Genomic DNA, 8,162 nt, shown 5'->3' on the forward strand with positions numbered 1-8,162 from the left:
AGATATTGGCAAACTGATGCAAGGTGATATCCACTGCGGGAACAGAAGTTGCTGGAAGCGGTTGGAACTCAGGAACTTTAGGGTGGAATCCAAAGTTAGTGAAGAATGGTGTTGAAGCAGATGAAGAATGATACTGGTTGTTATGACAGAACTCGGCCCAGGGAAGTAATTGAACCCAGTCATCTTGAGAGGAGGACACATAGATGCGGAGGAAGGCCTCCAAGTCCTGATTCACCCTCTCGGTTTGACCATTGGTCTGAGGATGGTAAGCCGTGGAAAACTTTAGCTTGACTTGGAGGACTTGACATAAACTTCGCCAGAATTTGGCTGTGAATTGAACTCCTCGATCTGAGATAATTTCTTCAGGAAGACCGTGGAGTCGGAAGATCTCTTGTATGAATACTTGAGCCAACTTGGAAGCTGACGGAAGACCGGTGAGAGGAATGAAGTGTGCCATCTTGGTGAACCGGTCAACTACCACCCAGATGGTATTGAACTTGTTGCACATGGGTAAGTCTGTAATGAAATCCATCGACAAGTGGGTCCATGGTCGACGGGGAACGGATAGTGGAACCAGTTGCCCCGCAGGCGACTGGCGGGATACTTTATGTTGGGCACACTTTGGGCAAGATGCAATAAACTCCAAGACGTCCTTTTTCAGAGTTGGCCACCAATAGGACCTAGAGATAAACTCCAGGGTTTTTTGGATACCTGTATGTCCGGCAAAACGGGAAGCATGGGCCCAATGCATGAGCTTCTTCCTTAGCATCGGCTTCACAAAACTTTTCCCTGATGGGGGCGTAGAGTCCATCCCTACCGTGGAGAATGCCAACGGATTTATAATAGGATGCTTGTCTGAAGACTCTGACTCATTTTCTTGCTCCCATGAGCGGGAAAGGGCATCGGCCTTGCGATTCTGAGAGCCCGGACAGAACTGGAGTTTAAAGTCGAACCTGGAAAAGAAAAGTGCCCATCTGGCCTGACGAGGGTTGAGACATTGTGCGCCCTTCAGGTATAAAAGGTTCTTGTGGTCTGTAAGTATGGTGATTAAATGAGAAGCTCCCTCCAACAGATACCTCCACTCTTCTAGAGCGAGCTTGATGGCTAGCAACTCCTGGTCGCCAATGGCATAGTTGCGCTCAGCTGGGGAGAACTTCCGGGAGAAGAAACTGCAAGGATGTAAATGGCCATCTTTAGCCCTCTGAGATAACACCGCTCCTACTCCAACGGAGGAGGCATCCACCTCTAGGATGAAAGGAGAGTCGATGTCAGGCTGTTTCAGGACAGGCGCAGAGATGAACCTCTGTTTTAAAAGATGAAAAGCTTGCATGGCTTCTTCAGACCACTTGGACGGGTTAGCACCCTTCTTGGTGAAAGCAGTAATAGGCGCCACAATGGTGGAAAAGTCTCGTATAAACTTTCGGTAATAATTGGCGAACCCTAAGAACCTCTGGACCCCTTTGAGGGTTAAGGGTACCGGCCAATTCTGAATTGCTTGTAGTTTCTCAGGATCCATCTCTAGTCCGGAACCGGACACAATGTACCCTAGAAACGGAATGGACTTGACTTCAAAGACGCATTTTTCTAATTTGCAATAGAGATGATTGACACGGAGACGGGACAGAACCTCTTTAACCCAAAAACGATGTTCCTCTAAATCGTTGGCAAAAATGAGGATATCGTCTAGATAGACCACGACATGACGGTATAGAATGTCTCTGAAAATCTCATTGACAAAATGCTGGAAGACAGCTGGAGCATTGCTCAATCCGAAGGGCATGACGAGGTACTCATAATGTCCGTCACGGGTGTTAAAGGCGGTCTTCCACTCGTCACCCTCACGGATCCGGATGAGATTGTATGCACCTCGCAAGTCCAGCTTTGTAAAGATGGTAGCTCCGCTAACTCTGTCAAAGAGCTCAGTAATCAGGGGTAAAGGATAACGGTTCTTGATGGTAATGTCGTTCAAACCTCTGTAGTCGATGCACGGCCGCAGACCACCATCTTTCTTTTTTACAAAAAAGAAGCCTGCGCCGGCTGGGGAAGAAGAAGGTCGAATGAACCCCTTTGCTAGGTTCTCTTTAATGTATTCCTCCATAGAATGCGTCTCAGGCAGAGACAACGGATAAGTTCGGCCTCGAGGTGGAACCTTCCCTGGAACGAGATCAATCGGGCAGTCCCATTCTCTATGAGGAGGAAGGATATCAGCAGAAGCTTTACTGAACACATCCGTGAAATCTTGATATGGAGGAGGTGGAACATCAGACGACCTGGGGGAGGAAGAACAGACAGGCAATACTTTAAACAAACATGTCTCTGCACAGGAGGAACCCCATGCCAGGATTTGCGTAGTCGTCCAAACAATTGTAGGATTGTGAAGACGGAGCCATGGAAGGCCCAGGACCACAGGATGTGTGGCTCTTGGAATCACTAAAAGTGAAATAAGTTCGGAATGAAGAACTCCCACTCTCAGACGAACTGGTAGAGTCCTTAGAGCAATAACAGTATCAAAAATGTTACTGCCATCCACGGCAGTTAAGGAAAAGGAGGAAGGAAGTCTCTCGGTGGGTAGGGACCACCGTTTAACATAGGCTTCAGTAATAAAGTTCCCAGCTGCTCCGGAATCAAGGAGAGCAATGACGTTCCGATAACGTTGAGCAACTTGAAGCGAGACTGGGAGATTACAATCATGAGGAGATGGAGAGGAGATCATTACTCCTAGCCGGCCCTCTCCTGGGCGAGCTAGGGTTTGGAGTTTTCCCGGACGTTCGGGACAGGCATTGATGGTGTGAGACGGAGCTGCACAGTAAAGACAAAGAGACTCAGAGAGACGTCTTCGGCGCTCAGCAGGAGTTAAACGGGAACGGCCAATTTGCATGGGCTCATCTTTAGATGGTGACAGTTGACGAGGAGGAGGAGCAGAAGATTTTGGAGCAGATGATCTTCCACGCTCAGTTGCTCTCTCTCTGAAACGTAAATCAACTTTCGTGCAGAGTGAGATTAGCTCATCTAACTTAGAAGGTAAGTCTCTGGTAGCTAACTCATCTTTAATAAGCTCAGATAAGCCATGCCAGAATGCAGCATACAGGGCCTCGTCGTTCCATGCCAGTTCGGATGCCAGGATCTGGAACTGTATCAGATATTGTCCTACAGTACGTGACCCCTGGCGTAAACGGAGAATCTCGGATGAAGCTGAGGTTACCCGGCCTGGCTCGTCGAAGATGCGCCTGAATGTTGACACGAATGCAGTGTAGGAAGATAGCAGGGTGTCGGACCTCTCCCATAACGGTGATGCCCAGTCAAGGGCGGAGCCACTGAGAAGAGAGATGATGTAGGCAATTTTTGTACGGTCACTGGGAAAATTGCCAGGTTGTAGCTCAAACTGAATCTCACACTGGTTGAGAAATCCCCTGCAGAATCTTGGAGATCCGTCAAATTTTGCTGGCGTTGGAAGATGAAGACGTGGAGCAGAAATGGGTAAAGTGGGTGGGGTTATAGCAGGAGTCACTGTGGTTGACGCACCAGATGCGCCTGATCCATGGAGAGTTGTCTGAATCCCATCCAGCCGAGTAGAGAGATCCTGGAGACAGCGGATGATGTGGCCCTGTGCAGCCTCCTGATGTTCTAGTCGGGCTGCCAGTTCTTGCATCGGCCTGGCCGCTTGATCCTGGTCTCCGGCTGGATTCATTAGGTCAGTGCTTACTGTCACAACTGAGGGCCTGAGCTGACGGGAGGCAGCCTCAGTTGTAGGGGCTGAGATGTACCGGAACCTGGGAGGTTGTATCAGACCCCTGGACATGTAAGTAACATGAATAATAACTGCCCGAAGGCGTGACCACGACAACTTGGATAAAAGTCAATGATGTTTATTATGACAACTCCGCAACACAGCAGCAGTAAAAGAAAACGTAAAAGTCAGCAAATAATAAATACAGTTCCTGGGTACTACAGGATGGCAGGAGCCACAGGGCACTGGTAGTGTGAGATAGTTCTTATGATCTTCTAGATGGAAAGTCCTTACCAGGCCCGACTGTAGCAATGGAGATAACCCAGGATTGTGCCAGCTGGTGTTCCAGGAAAAGCTGGGTTGCTGAAGGTAAAACAGCTGCTGTGGATACTGGCTGGAACCAGACTGTTGTTAGCACGGAGTGGATACTGGCTGGAACCAGTTAAATAATAAATGAACTTGGGAGCGATGAAATATGAACTGAAATGTAGAACTTGAGAGCGGAGAAATAATAATACCGGTGGAGAGTGGTAAAGTGTAGAAAGGACACCGGCCCTTTAAGGGAAGCTGTACTCTGCTGGAAGCTGAGCTGGAAGCAGGTAATGTTTGTAGCTGGAAACAGATGAATCCACAATGGATTGGAGAGTCAGGCTACACCGCAGGTGGAATGCTGGTGCGGGTCTCTATGGTGGAAGTCTTGAGACAGGAGCTGGAACCTGGAAGACAATCACAGGAGAGAGACAAACAGGAACTAGGTTTGACAACCAAAGCACTGACGCCTTCCTTGCTCAGGCACAGTGTATTTATACCTGCAGCAAGGAAGGGATTGGCTAGGCAATTATGCAGATTAACAATACTGACAACAGATTGGAGGAAATGATCAGCTGACAGAATCCAAGATGGCTGCGCCCATGCAGACACTTGGAGGGAAGTTTGGTTTGTAATCCATGTGGTAATGAAAACAGTAATGGCGGCGCCGGCCACTGGAGACAGGAGACGCCAGGCTGACAAGTGCACATCCCACCACGCGGACACAGCGGAGGCCGCGGCTGACGTAATCGCCACTCTGACACTCTGCATGCAGAAGCTCAGGGACGGCGGCGGAGGCCGCGGGAGACGCCATGCCAGATGTAATAAGGCGTTACTGTGACAGCGTCTCAGAGAGACAGGAGAGGATGCAGGAATGTGAACATTAGGATAACAGATGGGATCCGGTCCTGGAGCGCTGAGCCAGCCTTAGGAGGCATCTGATGGGTAAGAAATGGCGTCCAGATACCCGGATCGTGACAGGTCTCTTCCGGGCATGATTCACTACAGGCTGCCGGCGGCGCCGCCGCCCTGCTCACTGTGGCACCTTACACGGTCGCGTAACGGGCGGGCCGGCCCTGGTAGGGGAGCAGGCTGTGTGTGTGTGTCGTAAATGAGAAATTAGTGAAAACTCCACAGCGCTATCACTTGTATTCAGTTTACCTTATATGGCGACAATCAATCCTACCCCACAAGTTTGCTGCCTAGGTGTCATCCTTGACTCTGAACTGTCCTTTGTTCCCCACATTCAATCTGTCTAAAAATCATGTTACATACATCTAAGAAACATATCCAAAATACAACCATATCTTACACAAGACACAGCAAAAACCCTAATCCATGCTTTCATTATCTCCCGCATTGATTATTGCAATAGTCTCCTTACTGGTCTTCCCAAGAAGAGACTCTTACCACTACAATCCATTCTGAATGCAGCTGCGAGGCTAATCTTCCTCGCTAGATGTTCATCGTTTGCATATCCACTGTGTCAGTCCCTCCATTGGTTACCTGTATTCTACCGTATTCAATATGAAATACTTTTACTCACACACAAGGCCATTAACCAAACTACACCTATTTACATCTCTTCACTTATCTAGAAAAATATATCCCAACCTGACCTCTTCACTCTTTACAAAATCTACATTTCTTATCCACACTCATTACTCACTCCCATGCCATGCACGATTGCAGGACTTTCTTCAGGCTGCATCCACTTTGTGAAATGCCCTACCATGCACCATGAGACTCTCCTCTAGTCTCCAAACCTTCAAGCGTTCCCTGAAAGCTCACCTATTCAGGCAAGCGTATCAAATTCCAGAACCGCCCACATAACTTTCATAATCTTTCTAATTATATCCCCACTGTACAGTCCACCCATATCCTCACATATCTTCTCTTCCTTCACTTTCCCTTTTCCTAAACCCAGTTCATCATTGCTTTGTGGCCATATCATGCAGCCCACTGAGAACCTTTGCAATCTGGGGACAACTGTGCAATAGATAGCACCTGTCAGGATGCACAACCAGCATCAGCATCCTAAACACTCACCAGTGTCACTGCAGGTGTGGCGGGGGGTCCGTTGGGTCCTCTGACAAGAGGGCTCCGCTTTCTGGCAGGCCAGGATATTCTGCAATGTACCAGAGTTTGCTCCACTCTCTGACTTCAGTGTTTGCTGTGCATACTAATTTACAGTCTGCAGCACCTTCCCAGACCGATAGCACAGGTGCACAGACTTTAGATCCCAGCAGTGTTCTCAGGCCAGTTGTTAACTATCTGTGTGCTTGAGGTTTATTCAAGCTACTTTGTGCAGTCTAGGTTATTCCCTGACTATTGCTGCATTCAATGTTTTCCAGCTGATCTTCATTTCACTGTCCTAAGTCTCAGTCCGGCTATCCAGTTACCCTGCAGCCAATCACAGTCCAGCAGGGGGTTTAAAGGAAGTCCAGCTGCAGTAATCTGGGCCTGTGCAACTAGTCACATAGTGTGACAGAGGTGAACCTGTTTAGCTTTTTCCGTGTGGCACTATCAGGCCCAGCATATCCTCAGCGAGAACCAGTCTGGTCCTGCATATCCTTAGCTGGTAACCAGTCCGATCCTGAATATCCTCAGCCGGTAACCAGTCCGGTCCTGCATATCCTCAGCTGGTAACCAGTCCGGTCCTGCATATCTTCAGCTGGTAACCAGTCCGGTCCTGCATATCCTCAGCCGGTAACTAGTCTGGTCCTGCATATCCTCAACCAGTAGCCAGTCCAGTTCTGCTGTATTCCTCAGCTGGCAGCCAGTCCGGTCCAGCTGGTGGTCAGTCCAGTCCAGCAGCATCTCTTCAGTTGGTAGCCAGTCCGGTCCAGCTGTATTCCTCAGCCGATAACCAGTCCGGTGCAGCAGCATCTCTTCAGCCGCTAGCCAGTCCGGACCAGCTGTATTCCTCAGCCTGTAACCAGTCCGGTCCAGCTTACTTCAGCCGGTAACCAGTCCGGTACATTACCACTGCATGGTGCATAACCATGAACTCACAAAACACTGTCTCTAATATGGCAGCCTTTTAAAACTTATATTTGCGTTTTACATGCACACAAAGATCCTCTTCTAAATAATCCAAATATGTCCTGACTTCAGTTTATCAAATTTGAAAGACGTATGTATAACAATCCTGTTTTATGCCACATTAAGAAAGTCATAAGCAGTTCCATAAAAACATTGTTATTGCCACGGGATACACACTTTTTCCTCAAATCAGCAATTTCCAAGCCAGAAAGATGTTTAAAACGGGGTGCTCACCAGACCATTAGACGCCAGAGAATGCGATATATTCAGCTTTACCGGCAGTTGTAAAAACGGGACTACTATTATGGTCAGCGGCTTATTCTCCTCTCAGAATCCAGAGAATAACAACTTGTCTGGGTCTACTGGCTGTGACAGCCACAGGTATATATATATAGCTGTACCGCTAGCTTTCCCATTGGATCTGAATGTCCCCAGCGCACCCTGCGCCCCTGGTTGCTGCTTGTAAGGACTTACAGGTATCACACTGTTGCTGATAACAGCTTCCACCTGCTCCCGACGTGTTTCAATCCTAGTATGGGTCTTTGTCAAGGTGCCTTGACAAAGAGCCACAGCGATGGGCATCAGAATGAAACATGTGTTATTTTTTCCTGTGGGGCCAGTGTGTTGTCTTTTCCTATTGGGCCAATGTGTTTTTTTCTGTGGGGAGTTATGTGTGTATTTTTTTTCCTGTGGGGACTAGTGTGTTTTGTTTTTCTTGTGCAGTATTGCATCTGGGTTGCACTGCGCGTGTGTCCTGGTAGCGTTCATGCAGCCTCGCAGTGCAGATTTGGATGTTCCCAGGGAAAGGTGTTTTGGAAGTTTCTGGTCAGCTGCAGTTGTGGCATGTTGGAGTGTGTTGTTGTAGTGATATGGACATGTTGGTAGGGGTGGTTGCATTGCTCACATTGAAGGCCATGCTCAGTCAGGTCCTTGCATGTTTGGATGCACTATGTGCACTGGAGAGGGGCTTTGCGGTGGTATTGAAGTGGAGTCATGGCTGCGGCGGGGGATACATGGAGGACTGCATCCGGCTCGGGGGGTCCTGCCGCCCCCCCCCCCTCCCTCCCCCTGTCAGACCCTG

This window comes from Pseudophryne corroboree, chromosome 2, assembly GCF_028390025.1.
Source record: "Pseudophryne corroboree isolate aPseCor3 chromosome 2, aPseCor3.hap2, whole genome shotgun sequence".
Lineage (NCBI taxonomy): Eukaryota > Metazoa > Chordata > Amphibia > Anura > Myobatrachidae > Pseudophryne > Pseudophryne corroboree.